This window comes from Halichoerus grypus, chromosome 7, assembly GCF_964656455.1.
Source record: "Halichoerus grypus chromosome 7, mHalGry1.hap1.1, whole genome shotgun sequence".
Lineage (NCBI taxonomy): Eukaryota > Metazoa > Chordata > Mammalia > Carnivora > Phocidae > Halichoerus > Halichoerus grypus.
Genome location: NC_135718.1, coordinates 151664771 through 151681210, shown reverse-complemented (window position 1 = coordinate 151681210; position 16440 = coordinate 151664771).

The following is a 16440-nucleotide window of genomic DNA, read 5'->3' as shown; positions in this document are numbered from 1 at the left end:
AGTCAACCATGACCAGGCTTCTCATCTGGTCAAGAGGCTTTGCTCTGAGTGTCCAAAGCCCTTTACAAACTGGCCATCCCCCTTCTGCCTACATCCTTTCTCTGTCAGGAAGGAGGAGGAGGGTCTGTTTTGGGTCTGACTGGTCCTTGGGGAAGGTCTGAAGGATCAAATCCATTCTCCCTGATCTATATCTCTCTCCTTGACCCACCTCCCCAGGGGCCAGTCACCCATGCCAGCGATGGAAAGCCTGCTCCTTCAATAGTAGAGAATTATGGGAGTGGGGAGAGGGTCACTAGATGCCCCAGACTCAACTCAGTCTCAGCCACTATTACTTTTTACACTTAGAAGGAACAAGTCTGGGCAGAGTCACACTTGATGCTTGGGGACCCCAGAAAACCAGATGTGGAGGCTAGATGTGGAGGAACAGTTACCCTAAGTGCAGAGTTAGGGTATTTCCTCTTAGATGTGGGCAGAGACAAAGAAGAAAGCACTGGAGGCCTGCTTTGTAGTGCGTAATATATCTCATCTAACCTTTAGAATCATAGGGTGGGTATTTTTCTATCCCTATTAAACAATTGAGGATACTGAGGTTCAAAAAGGTTATGAAACTTGCATAGAATTACCCTGCTAGCAAGAGCAAAACGGAGGTGCAAACCCAAGTCCATTGGTGCTTTCTCCATCCCACCACAATACCTCCAGCAGGGCTGTGGTTGGGTTCTAATCAAGTAAGACTGGAAAATAAAATTCATTTCAAGTTCCTGGTGGGGTATGTTCACACAACAAATGGTGCCTATTACTATTATTGACTATCAGAGATTCAAGAGGCCAGGGGCCCTGACGCTGAACATGCTGGTACACGGCTATACACTAAAGGTGTATTTGAAGTTTAGGAGATGAACCTTAATTTTCTTCTGTGCCAGGACTGGAACCCAACTTCTGTAGACATACACACCGCCTATGACAAGTATCTCAGAGCTCCCACAACACCACCACTCCCTAGCACCATGGAAGGCACAGCTTGGCAAAGCAGCATGCTCCAATGTGCTAGAGCTCAGTTATGAGCTAGTCCTTCATGCTTTGCTGAAACCTGCCTCCCTGGTCTCTCTCATTCCCATGAAATAGTCCCACTTCTGCCTGAAGTCTCTCCCCCTCTTTTAAGCTCCACCCACTGAATATTTGAAGACCACTGGGTCCCTACTTTGCTGTGTCTTTCTCAGATAAGTATCCCCTGACGCCTCGGGTGGGGAATGGTTTCTCGGCCCTGTTCGTCATCCTGGTCTGCTTGGTCTCGATGCACCTGGTCAGTGGGCCAGAAGCTGGGCCTTCCCCTCCCCCCCACCACGGCCTGACCAGCACCAAGGTCGACCGGGCTGCCGCCTCCATTGTCCGGGACTCTGTTGTGTGGCTTATGCAATGGCTGTGTCACCAGCTCATCTTCAGCCTGTAGCAAACTGGGGTCCACGGTCCCCTTTGTAGGAAGGGCTGTAACGCAGCCCCCGCCCCGCTGCACCCCCCGCGGCCAGCCGGCTTCATCACAGACACTGCTTCTGCAGGCACAGCTCCCAGGTGTCACAGTGCTGGACAGCAGGTCATCGGGGCCTGGGGACACGAGCTCATCTGAAGTGTCCCCCTGCTCTCTGGATGCCTTCTCTCTCGTAGGCTTCTGTGCCCTCAGCCCTGCAGACTCACCACTTTGAAGCTGCAGAGGTGTTTTTCCGGTAAACAGGGGAAAGGAAGAAGGGCATCACTACGTTGCAAGGTTTTAGTCACCCTGAGGTCAGGCCTTCTTTCTCCTTTCAGTGAATGCAGTAACCACATTTCCAGGGAGTGGGTCGCTATACGCAACCGCTCTGTAAGGAAGAAATGACTGTCACGCTTCTTATTGTATAGGCAGAATCAGGAATTGAAGGCTATTGGGATTCAAACAGTATATCCAAGTTCACACAAAGAGACGGATTCATGAGTCAAGGTCAGGTCATGTGATTCCAAACCCTGCATGCTTCCCACTACACCAAGCTCAGAGGAGAAGATGTGTTTAGATGGGGCAGGGGGAGATGGAGAAATGGCAAGAAAGACTCATCATTCTGCACACACTGAGAGCCTGTGGTTGAGTTAGCCCAAGCTGAGCAGAGAAGTGAAGCTGAAAGCCTCCGTCTGGGTCCCAGGCTGTGTGGACAACGAGGGTGACAGCATGTGAATCAACATGTCAAACAGCCGCATCTCAAGCCCCTGGTGAGAGGGTCTTCACCCACCCCTCCCAAGGCCACTCCCACATTTCTCCATGTCTGCACAGCACCTAGGACCGGTCAGTGTGAAGGACACAGTAAGGCCTGAGGACAGCTGGCCCAACTGTGTTTGGCCCTATGACACTCATTGCTTCACCCTTTGTCCCAAGGTCTAGAACACTCTCCACCACTTCGTGTCCGGCTGTGCCCCTCCATCCCTTGGGCTACTCATACCTGTCTAACCTCATCTATCATCATATTGTGGCTTGGCCTCTCTTCCCAGGCCACTTTTGCTCCTCTAACATTCATTCATTTAAAAGCATTAGGGGCAGGCAGCTGGGTGGCTCAGTTGTTTAAGCAACTACCTTCGGCTCAGGTCATGATCCCGGGGTCCTGGGATCGAGCCCCACATCGGGCTCCCTGCTCAGCGGGGAGTCTGCTTCTCCCTCTGACCCTCCCCCGTCTCATGTGCTCTCTCTCTCTCTCTTTCTCATTCTCTCTCTCTCAAATAAATAAATAAAATCTTTTAAAAAATTAAAAATTTTTTTAAAAAAAGCATTAAGAGCACCTGGCTGGCTTAGTCAGGGGAGCATGTGACTCTCAATCTCACAGTCATGAGTTCAGGCCCCACACTGGGCATGAAGTCTACTTAAAAATTTTATTTTTGATTAAATAAAAATAAATATTCTGCTCTGAGCCAACGTGGCTCAGTCAGTAGAGCATGTGGACTCTTGATCTCAGGGTCATGAGTTCAAACCCCATTTTAGGTGTAGAGCTTACTTAAATAAAAAGAAAAAAGCAATAAAGCAAAAAGCATGATTAGGTCAATTACATAAAAATATTTTGGGGCACCTGGCTGGCTCGGTCAGTAGAGCATGTGACTCTTGATCTCGGGGTTGTGAGTTCAAGCCCCACATTAGGTATAGAGATTACTTAAAAATAAAATCTTAAAAAATAATAATAAAATGATGATAGGTAGATAGATGATAGATAGATGATAGATGATAGATAGATAGATAGATAGATAGATAGATAGATAGACAGATAGATAGATAGATGATAGATAGGAGCATCAGGGGCGCATATAAAGGTACTGCAAACAGACCAGTGTGATGCACTGGCCTGTTTGTCATCCCCTCACCGATCGAAATGGCAGGCCAGGTCCCTCAGCCTTTAGTGATTCTTCACCTCCTTCATCAGTCACTTCCATGCTGGACCCTCCAGAGCTCTATAGACAGATCGGGCTGCCAGACTGCATGGTCTCCCTTTGCTCTCTGAGTTCTGCAGGTGCAGACAGGAGCTCGGACCCACCCGTGCAAGGGTCCACTCTTCTGTCTCCTACTTCGTGTGCCCTGCCCCACATGGCTGGGCACAAAGGAAAGCCTGCAAGTGTTCACTCAACAGAGGCTTGTTGAACACAGACTGTTCGTGGCACAGATCCTAGGCGTAGGTGACGTGACCGTGAACAAGACAAGCAGAGTCCCCGCTCTTGCAGAGCTTACATTCTACACAGAGGGAGACAGGTGAGAACAAGTAGGCAGTTTAAAGAATAAGATAACTTCAAATAGAGACAAGTGTTCTGATGATAATACAGTGGGGTGTTGTAATAGTGATTGAGAATTATTTCAATTGGGGGTCCCAGAAAGACCTAAGGGTGTGACATTTGAACTGAGATAGGGCAGAGTATTCTAGGCAGTGGGTCCAACATAAAAGCTGAGTGGCTGAGGGTGCTGAGGGCCTGGGGCGACTGGGGGGCTGGGGAGCTGAGGGGCTGAGTGGCTGGGGGCTGAGTGGCTGGGGGGCTGGGCATTTGGGTAGCTGGATGGTTGAGTGGCTGAGTAGCTTGGTGGCTTGGTGGTTGGGTGGCTAGGAGGCTGACTGGCTGGGGGGCTGGGGGGCTGGGGGGCTGGGGGGCTAGGAGCTGGCAGTTGGGGAGCTGAGGGGCTGGGTGGCTAGGGGGCTGGGGGGCTGAGGCTGGGGGGCTGGGTGGTTGGGTGGCTGGATGGTTGAGTGGCTGAGTAGCTTGGTGGCTGGGGAGCTGGGTGGCTAGGTAGCTGGCTGAGTAGCTCGGTGGCTGGGTGGCTGGGTGGTTGGTGGCTGGATGGTTGAGTGGCTGAGTAGCTTGGTGGCTGGGGGCTGGATGGCTAGGTGGCTGGTTGAGTAGCTCAGTGGCTGGGTGGCTGGGTGGTTGGGTAGCTGGGTGGTTATGTGGCTAGGTGGTTGGGTGGCTGAGTGGCTGGGGGGCTGGATGAGTAGGTGCCCAGGGGGTTGGGTGGTTGGTTTATTGAATGGGTATGAGCACACATTCCTGAGATGACAGGCCTCCTTGTGAAAAAGTTCTTTCTGCTACTTACCCTAATTCTATCACTCTGTTCTCTTACAGTTCCCTGTGTTGGGCAAACTGGTGAGTCTTTTCTATGTCTTTTCCAATTCCAAATATGTCTCTGGGCCAAAGATTGATTGATGGGCTGTTGGGTCCCCTGGAAACATCTTCAGAGCCGCAGACTAGGTCCATTCCTCAGGAGTCCTGGCTGATGCCCAGGCAGAAATGAGACCTGGGACCCCACTGGGCTCAGGCTGAGGCTATTTCTAGGTGATTCAAGTCCCAGCAAATGGCTCTGGGCCTCATCTTATTCCCTCATAGCTGGCACCAGCCTCTGTCTCCTCTCAGAGTGTCTCTGAAGCTCCTATATTCCCCACTGACCAAGGCCCTGGACTCCCTCCCGCCCCCTGTATGTTCAGAGAAGGCAGCTTTGTCCCTCCACTACCTCTACCTTCCAGCCCATCCTGACCTTCATGGGGCTTTCTGTCCAGTAGGAAAAATGCTGGCCTATGAACATCTTGACCGCCAAGGACATGTTCTGTGGTGCCAGGGTGGGATGAGGGGGTGCTGGGCAGAATTCAAGCCCACGCTTCATGCTCTCAGAAAGAGCAGCAGTAAAAGCAAGGCTCAACATTCAGTTCTGCGTGAGCCTCCAGGGGAGGGGGCGGGTCCTAAGGATCCAGAGAGACCCAGGCAAAGGCAGGCTATGCTGGGGCTCCCCACCCATTCCTCCTCATTGCTCTCAGCTATCAGGCCTGGCTCCTGAGGCTGTCTGGGACCACTGGTGTCTGGCTTGTCAAAGAAGTATGGTCTGGGGACAGGCCCAGCCTGGGACTGCCCTGCAGATGGTGCTGGGCCCCCAGGAGCTTGTCTCTTGTCCACGTCAGGCCGTAGAGTGCATTTTAGGAATGAGGACAGACAGAATGCATTTTAGGAATGAGGACAGACAGGACAGATCCCTCCCCAGGACGGTGGTGGGAATGAAACTCCCTGTAGGGGGGTGGGAATGGGGGCTGGGCCAGGAGAAGGTTGATAAGGAAAGCAGAAGGAGCGAGCCCGGGGAAGGGGGGGACACTCCCCACACCCTCCCCCCGGCTTCTGGCTGGTAGGCCGCGTGCAGTTGTCCTCAGATGTGGAAGCTGCATAGAGTTGCCCTGGGGGAGCAGGGGGTAAGTAGCCCATCTGGGGGGTGAGAATTGGGTCAAGGGGAAGGAGGTAGAACGACGATGGAAGGAATTCAACTCGACCCAAGCTTGGCGATGTTGGAAGGGCAGCTGGAAAGGAGCCGAGGAGGAGGTACAAGAGAAGACCAGAGAGAAGGCATGAGGAGAGCAGGGGAGGGGAGGGGAGTGGACTAGAGAGAAGAGGCAGGGAAGAGGAAGGAGGGGAAAGGAAAGCATAGGACCAGCCCTGGTCTGGCACGAAGGCCTGGGGGACGGGGCGGCCACGCAGGTGCTGCCCAGGAGCCTCCATCCCCAGGGGAGGCCTGAGGCTGGGGGACGGAGGGAGAAAATGGGCTGATGGGACGTGCGGCTCCAGGGTGACCCCGGTCCTGTGTCTCACAGGCTGGTTGTACCTCCGAACCTTGCCAGACCCCGTGTTTGAGGGCGACATCCTGACTCTGCAGTGCCAAGGATGGAAGAACACAGCCCTGTCCCAGGTCCAGTTCTACAAAGACAGGAAATTACTCCATGACCCGAAGGCCAAATGGTTTCTGCCCATGGGGACAGCAACACTGGAAAGCAGCGGCCAGTACAGCTGCACTGGGAAGGTGACCTTCATCCCGCACCTGGGCGCACAAAGGTCAGAGATGACCACGGTTCAAGTCCAAGGTGAGTCACCAGCTTCGGGGGGTCGGGGGGTGGTGGGGACTACGGTGCTGCTCAGGGATCTGGTCTCTAGAGGTCAGCAGCCCTCCCTCTCGCTGCCCCTGATGCCGGGCCGACCACAGAGCCCTGAGATGTCCACCATGCTGTCCAAATGCCCTGCCCCCGTGGGGTACATCCGGAGCCCGGGGAAGGAGGGGGGATGCCCTGGGCCGCGGAATTACCCTGAACCAGCCTGGCCACTCAGTCCCAGAGACCCTGGGCCAGACCCTTCCCTTCTGGGGACCAGATGCCCTATAAGGCCCTCGGGCTCTGGCTCAGGATTCCAGAGGGGCTAGGGTGTAGTCATGGGATGAGAGGTGAGTCCTGGGGGACAATGACAGTGTCTGTCATGGGGCACAGGGCTGTGGCCTGGGATGTGCCCTAGCTTAGACCCCCGCCTCTGGGGACTCAGGGTTCAGGAGTCGCCCCTGAGCCTGGGCCTGCTTCTCCCCAGAGCTGTTCCCACCTCCAGTGCTGAGCGCTGTCCCTTCTCCTGAGCTCCGTGAGGGGAGCCCGCTGACCCTGAGATGCCAGACGGAGCTACACCCCCAGAGGTCGGCCTCGAGGCTCCTCTTCTCCTTCCACAAAGATGGCCGCACCTTGCAGAACTGGGGCCCCCACTCAGAGCTCTGCCTCCCAGAAGCCGGGTGGGAGCCGCTGGGCTTTACTGGTGCCAGGCCACCCCTGAGGGTAGCAGAGTCCAGAAACAGAGCCCCCAGCTGAAAGTGAGGGTGCAAGGTAAGTGGGGAAGAAGGGGAGACACTCCCCAGGGATATGGGCTTCAGGTAATGGGACCCCTGGGCCTGTGGGGAGGGGTCCCTAGGGGAGGAGGGGCCAGGAGCCTGGGTGGTGTAGGTGAGCCTCCCGCCCCACGTGCTGCCCCAGGTCCTGTGTCCCAGCCTCTGCTCACCCTGAGACCCAGGTCCACTGGCCTTGCTGTGGGGGATGTGGTGGAGCTCCTCTGTGAGACCCAGAATGGCTCCCCTCCAATCCTGTACTCATTCTACCTGACGAGAAGATCCTGGGGAACCACTGTGCTCCCCATGGAAGAGCCGCCTCCTTCCCCTTCACTGTGACGTCAGAACAGGATGCTGGTAGCCACTCCTGCCAGGCCAAGAACAATGTCTCCAAAGAGACAAGTGAGCCCAAGACACTGTCCCTGGATGGTACGTCTTGTCCCCCACATGGGCTCGGAGCCCCAGCAAGCTGGCAGGGGTCAGCTCTCACCCCTCTGTGTACCCCCCACCCACACCTTGCACTGCATGAGTGAGATGGACCCTGCTTGGGCTATCTGCCCACTGAACCTGGAGGGAAAGCATGAGATCCATAGGGGGCGGGGGTACTGTACATGGTCATCAGTGGTGTTGCCCGTCCGTGCTGGTATCTTCTGGACCATCCCTGATTCCATCTACAAGGCTCCTTTAGGCCACATGGTTCCCCCTGATGCCAGCCATTCTGCCTCCTCTGTACCCGTCTGGGGTACATTTCTGAATTTCATCCTCAACACTCATGGTCACCCCTACTTCACCCCCTAGGTCCTCGGGGCTTGCCTACCCTCACCAGCAGCCCCTGGCTGGTTCCTTGTCTATCTGCGAGCTTGCTTGGTGTGCTGATCTTCGCCACTGCACTTGCGGCTTACTTCAGACCCTGGAAAAAACTGGTCAGTGAACTTTTTGACTTTCTTAGTGGCCGAATCCCTATGCCAGGCACTGCCCAGCCTTTGGAGAGCCAGCATCTGAGGGGACCAGCTGCTCCTCTTCAGGGTCTGGGTGGGAGGAGGGACTTCTCTTTACACGTCACACAAAGGAGCCCATGGAGGGACACTTACAGCTTCCAAAACACACACACACACACACACACACACACACACACACACACACTGTCTCATATGCCCATAGTCGCCCGGAGATGCACACAAACACACAACCACACACTTGGGCCTAAACAGAGGCACAAACAGGGGAATTCTTACCAGCCAAACTCAATGCACATCAGAGTCCTTTGTGTTTGAAAGACAATCTGGCTGATGAATATGCCAAGAAAACCCCAAGCTGCCAACACTCTGTCAGACCAGAGCTCTGCTAAGCAGAGGAGAAAGAAGGAATGGGAACCCCAGTGAGCATCTGCGTGCTCATGAGCACGCACCCGTCTTGTCCAGTGCTGGGCCTGAGGGAGTGCTCAGTGGAGGCTCACTCATCAGAAAGGAAACATGGCGGAGATGACCAAGCAATGGCCTGCTCCCAACACTGTCTCCTAATTCTGTGACCTTGGGCCTGTTCACTCTAGGAGTCATCAAGTATCTCCCACTTGGGGTTATTGTGAGGGTTTCAGCTAAGGAGATGACATCTACCTGATACCTAACGTGTTGGGCTGGCATCTGCTGGGGTCTCGGTACATTCTCCCTCTAGTCTATGCAGATTCCAGACCCTCCTCCTCTCCCGTCCGGTCACAACGATGAAGCAGGAATGGGGGCTCTCACTGCAATTACCTTGGGTGGCTCCACACTTACTCCTATTCTAACCCTTCTTCACCTCAGGCCACATTTAAGAGAAGGGCTTCCCATGCCAAAGCTTTTTGGTACCAGTTTATTCCTAGTCCTTCAAACCCACCTACAGAGACTCAAATCAGCCCCACCTCCTCCCCCCACCCCAGGGGGGAGAGGAATAAGAATAAGATATCATTATAAATAAGAATATTATTCTTATTTTCCACTTGCCAAGGGAAAAATTGATTGCTCTCACAGACCACCAAAGCTAGGTTTTCTAATTCAAGTTGGCACCACCCTCTGTTAAAGAATTTGTGGTGAGTTTTTCGGGAGCTGGGCCAGACTACTCTGTGAGAAAGCCCACCCAGTCATGCAATCAGAGTGTTCCTCCCTGAGCGCCAGCCAGGATACCTGAAAGGGCCTCTCCCCAGCCCTGGACCCACTCCCCTGCCTTACCAGCACCCCAGCTAGGGCTTGGGCCAGCCTCCAACTTCCTCTCCCTTTTTAGCAGTCTTTGTCCAACAAATCTTCCCTCTAGTCTCGAGTCGAGGTTCCATGCAGGCTACCTTGCTTTAAGTAACCTGTACAGTAGGAGAAAGATGGAGGCCGGTCCAGAGCTAGATGGGGAGGCAGCTGGAGTAGCAAACCAGGAACTGAAGATGTGTGACTTCTAGCATCCCTGCATCTACAATAAAGCTTCCTTCTAACGGCCCAGCCATTTACCTGGCCTCAGTAACATAGGCCCTCACTTCTGGGTCAGAGCATTAAAGACAAAGCAACACAGCACAGCTGTCTCCCTCCCAGCCCCCGACAAGATGGCGGAGGAGCAGCCGCTGGTGAAGGATCCTCAAGAGGAAGAAACCTCTCACGGGGAACGAAAGAACACCCCTCTTCTTGTGGAGGCCCTGCCGCTGAGCAGCCCACACGCCCCCCACCCAACCACCACTGCCAACCTGGGAACAGCTGGGCTCCATTGTATTAAGGAACCTGTCTCTTGGGAAAATAGGGCTCCTGGTGGCGGTCTTGGTCCTCTTATCTCAGAAACTCAGAGGTGCAAAACCTTGAGAATGTCACACAGGCCTAATTCCAAAACTTCACAAGAAAAACAGTAGATCAACAGCTTCGTTCCTCACACCCAGCTCTGGAAGACCCTTAACCATCTCCAGATAGCATGTCCACTCCCTCAACAAACAAAAAACGTGCCACCACCAAAGGTATTTGACAGCTGTATCTCTGAAGGCAATTTGCAAACCATTTTGGCCAGGGATGGTGTCACTGGCACTATGTTAGTCATGCAAGGGGCCCGCTTCCAAAGTAGCACTTGCCTAGGTGTGCCCACTGTGGTTTGTTTAACAGTGTTCACACCCCACATAAAACAGAGGTCCGTCAAATTCCCGGAGCTCTTCAGTGAATGGAGACTCAAAAACACAGCCCTGACGAATGAGCACTAGGGGATATTTAATAACTGGGAGCCTCTTGGAGTCTCCATAAATGCATTCTTGGTTTTATAGGAAGCACTATTTCCACCAATCCTGCCAGTGATTCTGGTGCCTTCTTGCTATCAGAGATAATAAACATTTCTTGGGCACCAGGCATGAACCAAGTGTTCTAAAATCCATGTGACCCAATCCCTATCCTAGGAGATAAATTTTAAAGTTCTGGGAGCACCTGCTTTCACAGAGGCAGCATGCTAATGGAGAAAAAGCACATAAACCTGGATTAAAAGTCTGTCCCTACCACTTACCTTGTGTGACCTTGGAGAAGTCCCCTCTCCCAGCCTCAGACACCTCATCTACATATGATACTATGGTATCATAGTATCAACCTTTGCAAGATGATCGCAAAGAATATCAGACACCAAAGAGTTAGGAAGAGAGGCTTTTTTTGCCATCCAGCTATGTGCTGGTCGCTGGGTTAGGCACTGAGCTGTGAAGTAGACATTGTATTTGAATTCCCTGAGTGTCTGGCACATAGTGTGTGGCCAAAGTTATTAGCTTTTCCTTTTTCTGAAATGCAGCCTGACTGGTGAGTCTGGGCCCTCTCCATGCAGGAGTGTGACCCCTCCTTTCTGACCCTGCTTCTCCTAGTTTGTGATTCCCATGGGGCCATTCTACCCTCTAGGGTATTTTTCAAAGGAAACATCCTGTAAAAATTAACCGTGTCCAGACTTGTGAATTAGCCCTCATAAACAAACCAGCCTCAGACCTCCAGCAGCCTCCACTGACTTTCTTTCTCTCAGACTCTCTACCCCCACTGCCCAGCCTGCTCTCTGAAGGATGCCTTTGTATTTCCTAGGGCCCCTTCCAACCCAGAATCCGCCCCAGCCCCAGGTGGAGAGCAGCACCCACTGTATGGCAATGGTAAGGACTTGCAGCAGGACCATGTATGGCCTGTCGCTGAAGACCGAGAAAGGAGTCTGAGGGGGAACGAAGAGAAGGAAGCCCTGTGAGCCCCAAGTCTTGGGAACCAGTCATTGGGGAAGGAAGTAGATGGCTTCTGGGGAGAGTGTGAGGGGCCAGTATTCTGAAGCTGGTGGAGGGACAGGGAAGTAGGAGGGAAGGCCGGCCTCCAGAGGGAGGGTAAGGAGGGTTTAGACCAACGGTTGGCAAACTCTGGCCCATGGGCCAAATCTAGTCCACCAAGTACTTTTGTAAAGAACATTATATATGTATTGTGTATGGCTGTTTTCGCGCTACAGAGCTGAGACCGTATGGCCAGCAAAGCCTAAAATATTGACTTTTTTTTTATAGAAGAAGTTTGCCAACCCCTAGTTTAAACAAAGTCAGGGCTGGCGAAGCTGCTAGAATCTGCTATGGGGGCAGGCAGCTTCCACCAAGATGGATATCCCACAGTAATGACTGCCTCCCACTCCCAGTTACCACCATGACAGAGCCCCTGATTGGCTTCCCTCCAGAGGTGTCTTCAGGACACTGATGTCTTGAGGTGGGAGAGCAGGTGGGTCCTATTCAAGCCTCATTCCTTTTTTCAGTCACTTAGCCGAATGACAATGAGGAAGATGATATTTACTCTTCAGTGAATATAGTCCCAAAGGAGAGTGAAGGTGAGTGATCTCGAACCAAACTTGACGTGTTTGCTAATGTAAAAGGGAAGTTTTGGGCCTGGCTTGAGGTAGTTGACTACCGTTAACATTACCATTTTACCACAACAACTATTGTTATCATCTCTATGACCACCACCACCTCCACCACCACCACCACCACCACCAACACCACCACCACCAACAACAACAACAACAGCAACAACATCAACACCACCAATACCACCAATACCAACACCACCAACACCACCACCAACACCACCAACACCACCACCACCATCACCTCCACCACCACCACCAACAACAACAACAACAACATCAACAACACCAATACCACCAATACCAACACCACCAACACCACCAACAACACCAACACCACCACCTCCACCACCAACACCAACACCAACACCAACAACATCAACAACACCAATACCACCAACACCACCAACACCACCAACACCAACACCACCAACACCACCACCACCTCCACCTCCACCAACACCACCACCACCAACACCACCAACAACAACAATACCACCAATACCAACAACAACAACAACAACAACACCAATACCACCAATACCAACACCACCAACCACAACACCACCAACAACAACAACATCAACAACACCAATACCACCAATACCAACACCACCAACACCACCAACACCACCACCAACACCAACACCTCCACCACCAACACCAACACCAACATCAACAACACCAATACCACCAACACCACCAACACCAACACCACCAACACCTCCACCTCCACCAACACCACCAACACCAACACCACCAACAACAACAACACCAACACCACCAACAATACCAATACCACCAATACCAACACCACCACCACCACCACCAGCAACAACAACAACACCAACATCAACACCACCACCACCACTATCTCCACCATAATGACTATCTTCAACATCATCTCCACCACACCACCACTGCTGCCACCCTACCTAGAGAGTTTTTTTGCCTTTTTCTGAGCACTGTGGAGGAACAAAGAAAAGAGAGAAAGGAATGATGCAGTTTGTCTTTGTCCCACAGTATAAGTCTCAGCAGGACAGTCCCAGCTCTGAGAGGAGCCAAGAAGACCATGAGCTCCAACCACAGATACCAGAATCAGATGGCAGGGACGGGGAAAGGCTAGTCCTCTCTCCCACGGAGAGGGGTCAACCTGGCGTCGTGGGAAGAGTATGAGTTTCTGAGTCAGTCAGACCTGAGTTGAAAACCTGACTCTATATACCCACTGAGCGACTGGGCAAGTTATTTAAGCTCTCTGAGCCTAATCTATAAAGTGCAGATAATGCCTACTTTGCAAGACTATCATAAGTCACTAGGGATAGAACATAGGTTCTAGACACCTTAAAGATTGTCTGCTGTGTCATAGGTGTTCACAAACAGGAAGCTTTTTGTTTTTGTTTTGCTGAGATTTCTATTCCTGGTCTGTAAGATGGGTTTGAACCAGCCTGGGGTTTCTGCCATGAAGGGCAATACGGGAAGTGGACAAACAGCGAGTCTCCTGAGCTCAGGGCCACTTTCCCCAGGACCCAAGCATTGGTGGGCAGGTAGGAAAACACATCCAGGCACGGTTCCTTCCAGAGGAAAGTTACAATGAGAACTTAAACACCAGAAAGAAAAAAGAAGCCAACTCTAAATATGTGGTTTTCCTGGACAAAATAAGGAAATGTGGCTGTTTTAATCCTAGCACGGCAACAAGGCAAAGGCATGATTCGGGGCGAGGCAGCCTGCTCCCAGCTCCTGCTTGCAAGACGCAGGCTTTCACTGAGGGGAGGGCGAAGGGGTCTGAAACCCAAAGGCAGGAGAGGCCATTGTGTTCCAAGATGCACAGGAAGGGGATGCTGGATCTGTTATCCTTGGGAGAATGCTTCACGTTTGCAAAGATTTGATATTTGCCTACAGTTCCCCTTCTTATGGATATGACCCTCGGGAGTACTAGCCGCTCTGAGCTTCCGTTTTCTCATCCCAATTTGAGAAGGAATTAGTCGTCCCTACTTGGCAGGATTGGTGTGAGACTAATATAATAAATACAATCCTCGCACCTGAAGGACTGCCCGGTGCATGGTAGCTGTCTGATGTCTTGGACACGTTCGTTTCTCTTGCTTCTCACCGTCATCCCTGTGAGGCAGTCACCGTTACCACCGCCTCCTTTCTCCCTGGCTGGGGAAGCTGAGGTCCCAGGGCTAAAAGGCCTGCAGTCACACAGCTGGGCTCTGGTTGAGCTGCGCAGACCCAGGCCTCCTGGTTCCTGGGCCCACCTGTGTTCAGATGGCAGGTGAGCGTCCTGAGAAGTGAAGGGGGGAACAGTGCTCCCTGGGCTGGGGGAGGGGGACAGCAGGTGCACGGGTGAGCCAGACAGCCTGACCCGAGTGTTTCTCTTTCCCCCACAGCCGGGCCTGCTGAGTCAGCCTCGGGGGCCTGGGTGAGTTGGACCCCTGCTCTTCCCTCCCCCTCTGTGTTGCATCTGCCTCCTCATCCTGACCTGACTCTCCCACAGGACACTTCTGTCATCTACACCGACGTGAAACACTCAAAACTTGGTGAGGTTCCAGCCAGGGGATCGAATACAAGAAGCAGGAGCCACAGAGTCCCCTTGGTAACTTCGAGGAGGTGTTGGGGCATTCCCCCAACACCACCCACCCGAGGCCTCCAGTGCTCCCCAGGAGGCTAGCAGAGACCCCAGTCCCTTCTGCAGGTCCCCAATCCCTGAGCCCAGCAGTGAGGGAGCCCGGCGTCCCGGCCAGGGTTCCGAGGAGACTCGAGGAACACCTAAATGATCTCTGGGCTGCCCTCTGAGTGGAAGAACAGGAACATGTGGGCAGGGGCATCCCCGTTCACACGTGAGTTCCAAGCAGTGGGCCGGACACGGAAGCCACAGATGTTTTCTTGCACATGAGTGGAAGGGTTGGAGCGCCTTCTCTCCAACATTTGTAAGGACTTTCTAAGGTGGCCCTCAGTCCCCGTGCATGGGCTTGGCCTCTCCCTGAAGGAGAGAGCTAGCCCCTGGGCAGCTCTGGTAGAGCATTTCCAGCTTCCAAGCTGCCACTGAGGCCGCTGAGTGACCACAGGGCTAAGGACCTCTCAGTGGCTCGGGCAGACCAAGAATTGGGGGGAAAGGCCTGGCCCAGATAATAGCACAGAATTCTCAACCCCAGAGCCAGAGCCCCCCTCCCAGGCACTGAGAGCCCGGCCTTCTATGCAACCCATTTCTGCTCAGACCCCTTCCGGCGACCAGGTTACCAAAGTTGCTGAAACTGAGGCTTGCCCAAAAACCCCATTTGTAGAGTATATCAGAAGACTCGGTTACCCCTCATGTGTTTACCAAGATACACGCTTGTAGAATCTATTTGTTCATAGAAGCGTATCAGTTTGTTTCATACTATTCACCAATGCTGCTGACTCAGAGTGCCTCAAGGTTGGTTTGGTTTGGTTTGTTGAGTCCATACTCCTTGATGCTGAGGATTTAGTCCTAGTAACTACGAGGATTAGTTCTCCCTGCTCTGCCTCCCAGCCCTGGTTCCCTGCAGGCCCCTGCTCCTGAATCACAGAGAGAGGTCCCAGTCACGCTGCTGGACGTCACCGACCCCACCCACCTGTCCTGGGAAGAGGCCCACGTCCTGCCCACCCAGAGCTCCCGCCCAGGTGCCCCTGAGCTGCCCACAGCCAGCATTCATCCTTGAGCTTAATAGAAATGCATCCACTCAGACTCAGACCCAGACGTGCTGAATCCTGATCTGCATTTAAGTAAGATCTGTAAGCTGTTGGTATGCACATTAAAGTTTAGAAAGCCTGGTCTGCCTCCAAAAGACACTTCGTGGGAGTACCTCCGTCCACTCGCCTTTGGGAACATCACTGGATAGGACAGAGGGCCCAGAGAACTGCTAAGACAACCCTCACTAGCATTTCCCGGCTTCCCCGGGGCCTTCTCTCCTCCGGGCCATCCCCCACCTGACCTTCCTCTTCCCCAGCCTCTTCGGCTTCCTCCCCATCTCTCTCATCACTGGTCCAGTCCGTGTCCAGAAGACATCAGGGCCCCTCCCCTTCACTTCTTCATCTGCCAGGCTGGGAAGCACATGCCAGGTCATCTAGAAGCCCAGGGTCCTTGCTGGTCAATCAGGAAGCACCTGCAGAAGCCAAGCCTTGCCACGCCCTCTATAAACAGTCTGGCCCCTTGTAGAGAGTCAAGTCAAAGACAGGACAGCTCATGAAGGAGACACTGATGATGGGGAGCGGGAAGGAGCTGGCGCTGCCGGTCATCCCCATGGACCAGCTCCTCCCTGAGCATTCACACCACCCGCCCCCTGCCCCACACCAGTGACACTGGAGCCTGTCTGTGGATGGTGTTTACCAGTGCAGGGCAGGATAAGTGGAACGGTGAAAAGCAAGAACTTAGAAACTTTTATAGCAATCTGACAGAGTAATACAATCATAAAAAATAGGGCTTA